This window comes from Brachycentrus maculatus, unplaced genomic scaffold (assembly GCF_059751285.1).
Source record: "Brachycentrus maculatus isolate JH-2025_06_01 unplaced genomic scaffold, ASM5975128v1 h1tg000061l, whole genome shotgun sequence".
NCBI classification, from domain to species: Eukaryota; Metazoa; Arthropoda; class Insecta; order Trichoptera; family Brachycentridae; genus Brachycentrus; species Brachycentrus maculatus.
Genome location: NW_028280815.1, coordinates 1711152 through 1724731, shown reverse-complemented (window position 1 = coordinate 1724731; position 13580 = coordinate 1711152). Strand labels below are relative to the sequence as shown.

The window sequence follows — 13580 nt, the reverse complement described above, 5'->3', positions numbered from 1 at the left end:
GTATTAAAAACTTTAATTAAATGTAAAATAATAAAATGCATCTACACCGCAAAAACGATTCTAATAACACTGCTCATGAAGTCCTTGCTCATAAAAATCTGGACCCTATCTGCACCCACATGGCGCAAAAGGTACTGCATCGGATTGATGCAACATTAACTTGATCATCAATAATCAGCCCTGCGTTCTAGACTCGAAGACCCAAAGTGGAATCATTTAAAGGATGAGGTAAGTAAAGGAGCTCTGGATGAAGGATACTACTGCTACATGGGAATGGAAATGGAAGAGGAATAATCGCTGGGAAAAAAGAATGGCGGAAATGGATAGGGCACTCGGGGTTACATACCTGATGCATTTAATCCCTAGTCTTCATGTATCATCAAGATGCTCAAAGTGCCTTGATGATACATTTTTTTTTAAATATAAATATTGGTATAAAATACAGACTTGCAAACATTTGAATAGTTGAATTCGTAGATGATAATATTGCATTATATTTAGAATCAACAGGTAGGAAAAAAGTGTTTTACTGGTTCAATTTGTCCATCCAAAATTTATCGGTTCTTAAGTTTTTTATCGGTCCGTCTTATCTACCACTGGTAGGTACAAGTTATTAATGAGGGAACCTTTAATTGCTACATGAATACGCATGTACAGGTAGAAGCACAAAAAACTTGCTTACAAACTCGTGACCATTAAAATAATATATTATATTTATTACGAAGACATAACAATAACAGCCATTACTTTGAGGACTATCTCGTGACTTGAGATCATGTGATCGAGCGACCAGTTTACCACGCTCTCTTTGCGAAATGGCCGAACAGTCATGGGTAAAACCTGTAATTCTTTGTTTTTATAACGCGGGCCCGTATGGCGCGTCAACAAAAACTGGTTTACAGGTTTTTTATTCATTGATAAGGCGCCAAGATACGCGCGAAACGTTATTTTTTCTGTCTAACTGTCAAAAGAGCGCGGGAAAGGACCCAACGTCGCTGCCACCTGCTGGCAGCTTGTTGAATCACAAAAAAAACTGGTCGCGGCAATCACGCGCTCCAAGCTTACCATTAATTTCTCTCAAATATTTATAAAAAACGTCCATCTTATACTTATCACTGTCTCATCAATATAAACTAGCTGAGATGGAAAGAGATAACCTAAACATCGTACATTGGAGCTCTTAGCCAATATATCTATTCGTGTCCCTCCAGTACAAATGTAGATCAATAAAAAGAGACAAAGCTGTATCTGCGGAAAGCGATAGTTTGACAAATCAGGTGCTAAAAAGAGATAGAGTGTATTTTGTAGCGCGCTATCTTTGTCATCATATCATGATTATTAAGGTTTCATATATTCTAAGCTTGCGACCTTTTACAATAGAGACTGGCAACACCACGAAAAGGTACTTACCTAATAATACGATGGTTCAATGTATTTTACGAGGCTCAGGTTTCCGCGATAACTATTAAATTAGTATATCGAAGGTAATTTGTATTGTAATTATATACGACAACCACGTGCGAATAGACGCATTCAAGAACATTATAACCGTTTCATATACGTAGTACCTGATTCCTTTCGGAGCCATAGCAAAACAAACTAGAATTAAATTCAATGTAAAACAAACACCCTGTTAGAATCAAAGTATCTCGGTCGCAAACGATATTGTGAATGTATGTAAATAATACAATCAAATGGTGTTTACCTTTTGAATCTTAAGTTTATTATATATCTACTTGTTCTTTGACTGTCTGCACATAAATGGTGCATAGGGCACCATATAGGACCGACGCAGAGTTATTTAGAATAAATGGACGTGTAACCAAAACAAAGTAATTTATATGTTTCATTAATTTCATAAATCATTGACGTATTTGTTTTTTTTTACATGTTGCACCCATCTTCCGAGAATTCTAGTCGGACCTACCGAAAACGTGTTATTGTTTACAGACGCAAATGGTGGGAATATTTTTTATATACTACATACGTAGGTACAAACTTGATTTCGCGGACGTATTAAAAACAAGATATTTTTTACTGGCAGCAGATATCTAATCCCACAAACATACATTTTTACGCATCCATATGAAAAAATATTAAAGACAAGTACTTACATACAAAAGGCTGTAAAGTGAAACTAAAATGTAACAAATCCTAAGCAATATGCACCATTTGTGTGGACAGAGTAAAAAAAGAAGAGATATATGAACAGTCAAAAGGTGCCATCATTTGGATATTTATTTATGTTACTTAGTGCAGGCACAAATGCAGTGCACTGTACACACTAGTTAGTATTAACTTACATGCCCCGCTGACAGTGATAGGGACATTGAAAGCATTAGTAAAAAAAATATTTCATTAAATCACTCGGCAGTCACTTTGTGGTAAAATCTTTAATTTTTTTATTAAATTTTACTTAGTAAATACCACTATTTCTTAAAATCAATTGTAACACGTGTTTCGTGCATTCCGCGTAATTTTCAAACCTCACATACGATGTTTGAAAATGATGCGGAATGCACGGAGACACGTGTCACAATAGATTTTAGGAAATAGTGGTATTTACTAAGTCTAAATTGAAATTGAAAAATCATTTTTATCTTTGATCGCGAAAAACTTTGCATGATAGATCTATCCCGGATTATTTTCACCTACCGGAAAACGCCTGAAATAATGTTTTTTAATGTAATTTGACCAGTTATTTACAATACTAAAAAAGAAGTATATGTATTTACTAAAAGTATAGAAATATACTTAGCTAGTTTTACGGAAAAGTGTGACTTACAGCGTTTTCGAAATACAGAGTTACGTTTACTTTCACATTGGTGTTTAAGGGTGTGGCTTGTTATGGGGTGGAGTCGTATGTTTATTTACTTTTAATTCTACATAGCCTCGAGCTGAAGACATAACACACGTGAATACATAAATATGGTATCTCAATATTTGACACATGTCACTCAAAATCTGCAATCGGTGTTATATAACGACATGTCCATATTATGATGTCATCTGTTTCGCCGAAATATAAATGCAATATTAGAAAGTATAAAATAATTAATGTATAAAAATAGTTTAAAAATATCGTTAATCGATTTGCACTATGTGGAAATAACATGACGATAAATTATTATTATTCTTATATTTAAATTTTTTAAATTACACACTTGTTCAAGACCACTTTTTGAGTTTATTAACGTGAACACCGCTGAAAATACAATACAGATGAAAATACAAACTGAGTCTGACAAAGCCGGTTCGTATTTTCATATGTTAAATTAGTCGCGTTTATATTAATAAACTCAAAAGTGGTCTTATACAAGGGTTTTATTTTCACATTCAAATTCATATATTTATTTTTGATACAAAAAGGGGTTCGATTCCAAGAATGTCCTAATAAATAAAACGCCAAATTTCCCTCTAAAAATTATTTAATTTCACTCTTTATTTAGTTTTTCATTCTTTTCAGGAGAAAAAGTCAACCCTTTTCAACAAGAGATGCGATTTAGAAATCTGTATAAGGACTTCAGTGACATCAAATTTGTGATTAGTCATAGGGATTTGTCGGGAGAGGTGGTAGCATTCGCCATAGCATAGATAAGTAGGTGCATATATATTTATTTCAAAACATATACATACTTATGTCATATATGTATTTTTAATATTCCCGATGAGTAGTTTCCATTTCTCATTTTGGAATACATAAATAGAGGCCGTGAAATATTAATGAATATAGATTTATATTATCCACTGACACTTCGTGATGGAATTGCATTTTAATATATTATTAGATTAAAACTAATATTTTTAGCTTTTCCACTTTATTTTTATTTGACCAGCGACCGGGTTTCGTCGTTACCGACATCACCAGTCTGACGGTGTCGGTAACGACGAAACCCGGTCGCTGGTCAAATAAAAATAAAGTGGAAAAGCTAAAAATATTGGTTTTAATCTAATAATGTATTAATGAAAACACTAGAAGTGGAACGGAAGATTTGGAGCTGCGTTGCGAAGCAAATGACAGTCCGTCTTCTTATGTTTTCTGTAGTTTTCTCATCACTAAGGCAGATACGGAAAAGTTCTTATGAACCACCCTTAACATCACTCATGGTAACAGTTTTTAAGTTGCCATTTTTTCCGTTATTTTACAAAGTGGATATCTATAAAATATAAACAAACGAGTATATTTTGATTTTTCAAGGTTACATGATAATATGACGTAGGTAATCAGTAATGATGATTAACGACTTTAGGGTCATTAAAGTAAATTGATGAAAATACTGGCAATACTTCATGGAATTTCATTGTATACTCGTAATTTAGGGGACACGTTGTTTTCAGCTTTCAGAATATCATTAAATGCTTGCAATGAAAACACAAAAATAACTTACTTATCGAAAAAATATTTTTACTGTCTCATATGTAAATTTTAGCTAGTGTAGAAAAATATCCTTATTCACCACCTATAATTTATATTAATAAATACTGTAAAAACAAAATATTTAAATTTTTTTTAAATATAAAAACAAAAACTGGAAAAATCGGCTTCCAAACCGATTCATGTTTTTCAATGAATAAATTATATATGTACACCAGGGATGTCCAAACCGAATATTATGCCGGGAAAATCCAAATAAGGAAACAGATTGGAGGACTAATAATTAAATTTTGGAAAGAAAAAATAAAAATACATAGATGTCATTACCATATATATATATATATATATATATATATATATATATATATATATATATATATATATATATATATATATATATATATATATATATATATATATATATATATATATATATATATATATATATATATATATATATATATATATATATATATATATATATATATATATATATATATATAAATATATATATATATATATATATATATATATATATATATATATATATATATATATATATATATATATATATATATATATATATATATATATATATATATATATATATATATATAAATGTATATATATATATATAAATATATATATATATATATATAAATATATATATATATATATATATATATATATTTATATATATATATATATATATATATATATATATATATATATATATATATATATATATATATATATATATATATATATATATATATATATATATATATATATATATATATATATATATATATATATATATATATATATATATATATATATATATATATATAAATATATATATATATATATATATATATATATATATATATATATATATATATATATATATATATATATATATATATATATATATTTATTTATATATACATATATATATATATTATTATGATTTTTATAAAAAAAAAACTTGTTGCCATACGAATGAATATTTCATTAATTTATTTGTGATGGCATAAAAATAAAATAATTTTCTACATTTTTTAAAATCACAAATCTTATCGACAATGACAGTATGTATACAAAAAAGGCCGTCGAGAAATTATGCTTCCAAGAAACATTACATTATTTTTTTTTAATTCGTGCTACCTTTTCTTTCGTTTTAGCCCCTCTCTCCATAAGAATGGGAATTATCCTTGATTAAATGGATTTGAAAAATTAATTAGTAAGGTAGGCACTGTTTTTATGCCTATATGGGATGCACGCCCCTGATAAGTGATACAGAGTGTTTCATCAGCCGACGTCGAGAGCTATATGAAAAAAAATGTATGTTCAACGATATTTGAAGGTTTAAGATTTACGCCGTTTTTGTTTGTTTTTAATTATAACTAGCGTCCTTTCTTCTCATATTATTTTTTAACATCTCATCAAAGATGAAGAAGAATATGGAAGTCTGGGCATTTACGGGGCTAACGACCAATACATCTCACCAATAGATGTGTCTAGTGAAGTTCTAGTGATTCAAGAACAAGGTTTCTAAATTGGTTCATATAGGGTCTATAGTTCATATAGTTCATCTAAGGGTCCGCCAAATAACTTTTTTTTTTTGAAAATGGGGCGCAAAACATCGAGTGTAGCTTCGGCTGTGTGGCACACGTAGCGCCGTCCTGTTGAAACCAAATGTTGCCAATATCCTCCTCTTCAATTTTTGTGAACAAAAATCCGTTCAACATGGCCCGATAACGATCGCCATTGACTAACGGCCACTCCTTGCTCATTTTCAAAGAAAAATGGCCCAATTATGCCTCTGGACCAAAATCCGCACCAAACAGTGACTCATTTTGGGTGTACCGGCTTTTCAATGTATGCGTGCGGGTTTTCTGTGCCCCAAATACGACAATTTTGCTTGTTTACATACCCGCCAAGATCAAAATGAGCTTCATCCGAAAAGATGATTTTTTTGGCAAAATCGGCATCTTCTGTAAGTCGAATGTCGCAATATTTCCTAGCGTTGTTCAAGCGTATACACAACCATATTCGCTCAGCGGAAGGATAAAACTAATTATCTGTCAAATCAGACATGAGCTAAGTGTTACCATTCACGAAATAAGCACTAGTTAAAAAAAAAAACTTTAGATGGCGGACCCTATATATAGAACTTCCAAGAATTTGATTAGTGTGGTTGTCAATAATGGGTAGAATTGGTGAATGTTACACGCGTGTAAAGTGATCACTTAAACCAGCCTATGACGGTCGTCAGCCCCGTAAATGTCCTTTCTTCTCATTTCATTGGCTGAAAACCCATTGTAATTTTTGCGTCAGTGTTGTTATTTTAAAAAAATATACCGGAATAATAGCTCTATTAACCTGAATAACAATTAGGTACTTTTTAATACTTTTCCCCGATACCTACTAACGTACAATATATTTTTTTTTTTATCGAACAAGTCATCGATATTTTTATAAAACTACCGGCCATGAAATAGCATTAAAATTCGGCAGTGAATTGTTATGTTAATGAATAACTAAATAGCGGTTTAAATTTATTCGTATAATATTTTTTTTTACAATTTTATGTGTAGGCATTATATCACAACCTTGAGTACTTTATGAGTACGTCGACAGATATTATAATAAAACCAGAATTTGCATTTTATTGACGCGTTGATTATGATATTGATTTGATTTGTGCGGTAGATTTTTACATCTAATTGTTTGTTATGAGCCAATTCGTAATGCGGGCTGAACAACTGATTTCTAACGAAATTCTTTCAAACGCATGCTCGTTTTAACATTTAACGTTAGTTGTCAGCCGCTATCTTATATGTCTTGCTTAAATCTGCCTATGTTTATTTATTTAAACTTCATATTGACTTCAGACTAGTGATATTGGTCAAAACGTTTGATACCTTATGTTTGCTATCAGAGGGTAGATAGTACTTGGACATTAAAAAAGCATAATATACAAATTGATGATAATAAGGAAGGCAAACAAAAAAGGGAATTTAGGGAAGGAGGTACCGTAGAACGGGGCTACTTGAACTTTGATGTGGTACTTGAGCCCAGTACAAAAAAAAAATTAGATCTGTATTTGGTCTACAATAATGAACGTATCGACGTGATTCATTGTTTCCCTGACATATTGTCACGATACGTTCATTATTGTAGAGCAAATACAAATTTATATCTTTTTTGTACTAGGCTCAAGTAAAACATCAAAGTTCAAGCAGCCCCGTTCTACGGTAGAGGGAAAAACTAAGGGAGGAGGTTTGATGGACAGTTAGAATTCTAATAATAGATAGTAATGTCTCAGACGTTACTTGAAAGTTATTAGAGATGAAAGAAAGTAGTTAAAGAGTTAGTGAAGAGTAGAAAGTTGTTATGTTCGATGTATTGAGAGAATAACATGACATTTTTTCACCGAATGTTGGTTGGGAATAAAATAGGGTATATTAATCACAGAGGGGTTGGAAGAAGGCTGCTTTCCTGGCTTCGGAACATTCCAGAGTGGACCGGGATGAGAGGTGTGGAGCAGCTGTTTTGTGCTGCCCAGGGCAGACAAGGTTCCTCCCGAGTGATCGTCAATGTTGAGGGACCCGGTAGGACACGTGAAGAAGAAGATATTGATAATCATATTATAATCAAAACAATGATAACACTGGCCAACAATTTACAACTTTTATTTTGTAACTTGCATGAAAATACCTGATCTTTATGCACGTTGCATAGCTGAATTCAAAAACGAAAGCAAAAAAAGGTAGCACGTCAGATTTTTTAGTTATGGATATTTTTAATTCTGGTATTGACAAAAGTTTATCTTATTATTTATGTATATTTATAAACATATAATACTATCGTATTCAATATAAATAAATTAATATATTTCCACTGTTACTTCATAATTATTGATACTTTTTTGAATCACTTAGACCTTAGACTAAAACATGTCTAGATACCAACCACTATTACGGTTTCAACGTATGGGGTCCATACAAACAATAATATGACTGTAACATCAAAACTTGACGTGATACAAGCTTGTCACCATATACACTTTGAATAATAACGATTAACTTAGTCCAAATCAGTCATTAAAATTTCAGTTACAAAATCATTGTTGGCCAGCGTAATTGTTTATATGTATTTTTTTTACGATTTTGCACGTCATAATCTTAATTTTTGACAGTTATGATATACGATAAATCGCAACTTAATTTTCTTTAAAAGGTAACATTTAATGTTATTTAATTTTTTGCTTAAAATACCGTTTTTGTATTGAGAAAATAAGTTTTTATAAATAAGTATTATTAAAAGGTAAGGAGTTATAACAAAAATGAAAATATTTTTTCAGTATATATATACAATATATACTTAAAAAAGTCCAATATATATTCTAAAAAATATATATTGAGAACGGAAACACGTCCGATCCCTAGCGCCGCCGTTTGCGTTCTGAATTTGAACGTTTGACATATCAGCCTTAACATAAGTTCTAATAAATAAAGGTCTAGTCATGCGCAAAGTGACGTAATCTGAATCGACCAATAGAAAATAATTACACCAGAGACAATTCATGAAATATCGCACGGATAAGCATGGACATAAAATATCAACAGAAATCTCGTTTATCATAATGTCATCCTTCTAAAAAAAATCTCGACATGTGTAACGAAGGCGGCTGTGTCCGCTTTGAATTTTTGGCACGTGAGTATAGAGCAGTGTTCCGCAAACTTTTTCTGTAAAAGGTAGGTACCTACACCTGCCAAATCAAGAAATTTTGGAGGTACACCAAAGAAGAAGAAAATGTTTTTTAAAAAATTGATTTATCGTTTAAATTACTATAATCCGAAAGCATATATAACATATCGCTCACTCCTTTCAACAACTTCATATTTCAAAGATCTACAATTTTCAGCTGTGCATGTTTTCGTAATGCCCAGAAAATGTACTAAATCCCAGCAAAAGAGGCATATTTTTAACTTAAAATTTACCCGTTACAAGACAGAAAATGTTGTTTTTGCATTTTGAAGAAAAGGTATTGTTCAATTATTTTTTATAAATACACTAAATATTTTTCAAATTGAGAAAAAACATTTAAGTTTCACCTAAAAAGATCCGTTGCACAGTAAAAAGTTCAATAAGTGGCTTGATATTTATTTTTAATACATTTTATTATATTTTTAAACTTTAAAAACGTTCTCCTGAAAAATCAAGTTTTTTTAATATATGACGTTGTTGAAAGGAGTGAGTGATATATAACATATGATGTTAAATGCGAATTGTGAGCCTACTGTGCTGAGCACAGGTGATTTTGGAAACATTTGGAGCAATTGTTGATAAGGCTGCTCCCGCCTCTTCGTTGATCGTCCTCAGGCATTCTCTCTTTTTAATAAGTAGTCAGATTCGAAAATCCTAATTCGCAAGCTCTTCAAACCATCTTGCTCGCATAGATTTCAGCTATTTCCAGGTGTGTTATCTTTACAAAACTAGACTTTTCCGCGGCACACCAACTAATCACCACGGCACACCAGTGTGCCGCGGCACACACTTTGCGGAATACTGGTCTAGAGCGCCGGCAATTTACAACACAAGAGAATATAATTATTTTGGGTTGAATTTTTTTGACAGTTTTTGAAAATCAATCGTTATTTTCCATTCAGGATTTCTGTCAATTGTATCGATAATAGTTCTAAATAATTTATGTTCAGACTAATGTGTTTTTACCATTTCGCACAGCATTCGTAGTTTTACTGCTGGATTCATTTTCAAAGTGTCTAATTTTTAAACAAAAGTTTTTTTTGTGGTTGCCAATTTTTGTGAAGCTGGTTGGAGGAAATTGCCCGTGTAATGGCCGACCATACATCGCGAATCAAGATTTGCATGCACACAAAAACGCCACGTAATTGGTATATTATAAGCACAATATATTTTGAAATTCGTGTTTATTGTATCCTGTTTTCAATATTAAAACCCGTTTTTATTTGTACCTCCAATTTTTATTTTTATTTATATTTTTATATCGGAAATCTCTTAATGTTTTTAATAGTTATTAAAACATAAAAGTGGAATTGTTTAATTGGCTTTATTTTTATTGATGTAACTTTTTTTTGTTAGTGTAATGTAATCTTTATTATTGTTATATTATTTTTTAACATCTCATCAAGGATGAAAAAGAATATGGAAGTCTGGTTGTTTACGGGGCTGACGACCGTCATAGGCTAGTTTAAGTGATCACTTTACACACGTGTAACATTCACCAATTCTACCCATTATTGACAACCACACTACTCAAATTCTTGGAAGTTCTATATATATGAACCAATTTAGAAACCTTGTTCTTGAATCACCAGAACTTCACCAGAAACATCTATTGGTGAGATGTAAAGAAGCTTTTTACTAAGCAGAAACTCTTATATTAGTATGTGAGGTCCGAATCCTGGATTATAATCACACACATGAGAAACGCCAGAAAATACCATTTTCATTTTTATTATTTAAGCTTATAATTTGACCAGATAATTTATTTACAACATTTTGAGTGTGTCCAAATACTTGTTCACAAAATCTGGATTATCTCCAATTACAGGAGTTATTTTCATATTATTTATTATTGTTAATGTAACTATTGTTTATTATATACTTTTTTAAATATAAAGCTGTACAATTACCGCACAAATAAAATATAAAATAAAAATAATCTTACTATCCTTCTAGTAATTAGTATAACGTATAACTATTTAAGTAGCATCTTCAAAGTATGTTGTTATTAATATAACTATATAAATAGCATATTTATAGTATGATTTTATTAGCATAACTATAAAAATAAAAACAGTATAACTATATCATAAGTTATCAGTATAACTATTATATTTATAAGTATTATATTTCTGTATAAGTACGTAAATAGCATCTTCAAAGAATCTTCTGAGTATATTTTTTCTGTATAAGTACATAAATTGCGTCTTCATAGTATTTTCGGATTGGATTATTTTCTACATAATTACATAAATAGCGTTTTCGTAGTATTGTCAAGTTGATTATTTTTTGTAAAAGTACATAAATAGCATTTTTATTGTATCTTATTATCAGAATAATTATCTACAAAGTGCTATTTACAAAGTATGTCACTTTTAGTAAAACTAAATATTACAAATATTCTACATTATGAGATATGTATAAAACAGCATCTTGGTAATAATGAAACTGTCTTGAATCGTTCAATAATCCTCGGTTGTCTATTTTGGAGATTCATCTAACGCATTGGTCGGCAAAGAGTGGCTCCGGAGCCGCACACGGCTCTTATAACCACGGGAAGGCTATTCGACTCTACGTATTCATGCGGACAATCTTTTTCAAGCATGAACCTTATTAAAAATAAACTGAGAGATCGTCTTATTGACGAGAACCTGGAAACATGCTTAAAATGACGACATACAAACCTGACTTGATAAAACTTTCAAAGGAGATGCAAGGACATTATTCGCAAGTAGTGTTATTTAGAATGGATACCTTACTTTCAAAAGATTTTTTTATCCATGAATAAAATCCTTATTATGTGTGAAATCAGGTTTTATTGAGTGTACCCCTAATTTAACAAAGGTCTAAAATTATAATTAAGGTGAACTATTTTCGTTTCTATTGCAAACAGATTCGTTGAAATGTAATGTATATTTGGCTAATAAGTTTGCCGACCACCGATCTAACGTCATACAATATTAGTCAAAATTTGATTTTAAGACCGACAAATATATTTTCAGTTCATTTAAATCAGTCACAATGTAAACAAACAAATACTGTTGCTACAACAATTTTATGTTGACGACTACGCCACACAATTGATAACGCGAAATGTCAAATTCATCTTACACGTGGCTTTATATATAGGAAGCACTGACATAAACAAATAGGATGCAATGAATATTTCAGCATGATTATGAAACTTACCTGAATTTTTTACGAAAATAAGATTCCCAGCAGCGAAAACGGAAAAAACTGACTTTGTTGTGTAAAAAATACAAGCTTTGCTCGTATATCACAGAAAAAAACTTAAATTATTCTATTCGATTTATTTTGCACTATACGAACTTAAAAATAATCAAATGCACTATTTTTCAGTCAGATAAAATAAATGTTGTGATATTATTCAAATTCATCTTGAAAATTTGTCTTTTTTTACTGAGAAATTAAATTCACTTCACTTGTTTCTCATTTAATTGATTCGTGTACTGGTTTATTTTGTTTTTTTCATTGTTGTTGTTTACTAATGTTACAAATTAATTTGCGTTTGTACCACTCGCGCGACCGCCCGTTTGGAAGCGATGTTTTAAACTGACTGTATACCTTTCTTTGATAAATTTTGAGCAACAGAATGTAGCAGTAATGCCGACTTGTTTAAACGCTCGCGATAATAACGAGACAATAAAATAAATATCTATTATGTTATTGAAAATATTCAGAGGTAGAATAATAATTATTTTACGTATTTTTGTCTACCTTTTAAGTAAATAGGGACGGATCTCGTATTTAAATAAAATCCTATATAAATAAACATCATTTATTAAAAGAAAATATTTTATACAAATTATATAAAATAGTCCGCCTCCGTAGTGTAATGGTCAGCATGCTCGGCTACCGTTCTGGAGGTCCCGGGTTCGATTCCCAGGGGGGTTTAATAAATATAAGTGATTATTTCACTCTATTATTTATTCCATATTACACTGGACTGGTACCTGAAGGGGAGGGCTGATCACCTTTCCTTCATGTGTAAACGATCGAGATAACACGGCGTTTATATGAAGCAGTGCCCTATGCACCATTGGGGTGCGGTAAGGGTTTTATTATATTATTATATAAAATATATTAATACACAACATTGGGTGGCACGATCAGGTATGTCAAATACTTGAAAGTGGTCAGGTTAGGAGTCGTAATAATCGTCGGGTATGTATGAGGAAATGCATGAACGTGGAAGAGGCGAAGAATGTTTGCAAAGACAGAGTGGTATGGCGTTCTATTCCCTCTGATGGTTAGTTAATGAGTTAGTTTTTAAAATATTAAAATATTTTATAATGGTCAGCACGCTGGCTACCGTACTGGAGGTCCCGGGGTCAATTCCCAGGGGGGGTCAAATAAATATAAATGATTATTTCACTTTAACATTTATTTAATATTATCCTGGACTGGT

The 13580-nt window shown here is 31.0% G+C and overlaps 1 protein-coding gene across 1 annotated transcript in view; it reads right to left on the bottom strand.

Moving 5' to 3' along the window:
• The window catches only part of Prestin (solute carrier family 26 member prestin), an 82845-nt gene extending 70111 nt beyond the window's left edge, over positions 1 to 12734 (bottom strand). The window contains exon 1 of the mRNA XM_088256400.1: positions 12341 to 12734. The gene's annotated coding sequence lies outside the window, so the exon portion shown is untranslated. The remainder of the gene's footprint in view (positions 1 to 12340) is intronic.
• Between the last annotated feature and the right edge of the window lie 846 nt (positions 12735 to 13580).